This window comes from Myotis davidii, unplaced genomic scaffold, assembly GCF_000327345.1.
Source record: "Myotis davidii unplaced genomic scaffold, ASM32734v1 scaffold3, whole genome shotgun sequence".
Lineage (NCBI taxonomy): Eukaryota > Metazoa > Chordata > Mammalia > Chiroptera > Vespertilionidae > Myotis > Myotis davidii.
The window spans coordinates 2,930,138-2,930,855 of NW_006295062.1; positions in this window are offsets into that span (position 1 = coordinate 2,930,138).

The following is a 718-nucleotide window of genomic DNA, read 5'->3' on the forward strand; positions in this document are numbered from 1 at the left end:
CATTGCCGGCCCTGGGTCCACCATATTCCCATCTCTAGCTCCCACTCCTCCCCTGAGCTCCAACCTGCATCTCCAGCAGTTTCTGGGGGTCTTAATAGGCATCTCACAGGTTCATGGCCCAACCGTGCTCCTGACCTCTGCCCCGGACCTGCTTTCTACCCGGTGCTCCATCTCAGCAAATGGCACCGCCGGCCGCCCATTCATCCAGCTGCTCTGTCAAAATTGGAGCCATCGTTGACATCTCACTTTTTTTTGAAAAATGACTTTCACATTTCTATTCTGTAACATCTGATACAAACGCTGAGTCAGCCGCATGTGCGAGTGATAAAGCATATTAGTGAAGCGCTTGCTGTGACCACCGCCAGCAGGGAGCGTTCCCGTGCCGGCACCCTGGGTTCCCTAGCCATGACCCCTCTTTCAGTCATAGCCGTGCCCAAGCTCTCCCAGGTCCTGTTGGCTCTGCCTGCAGAGCACATCGCGGGCCACCACCTCCCTCCAACCCAGGCCACCACTGTAGCTCCCAGGTCACTGCAATAGTGCCCGTTCCTCCCAGACTTGCTCTCCACACATCAGAATGACCCCTTTTCACGATGAGTCACTTCCTGTTCCCCCTGCGGGGCCTGCGCTCACCTCCTTGCTGCTGCTCACACAAGCCAGTCCCCCCACCCAGGCCCTTGGTTCTCGCCTCTGCCCCTGGCTGTCCTGGGCTCCTTCTGAC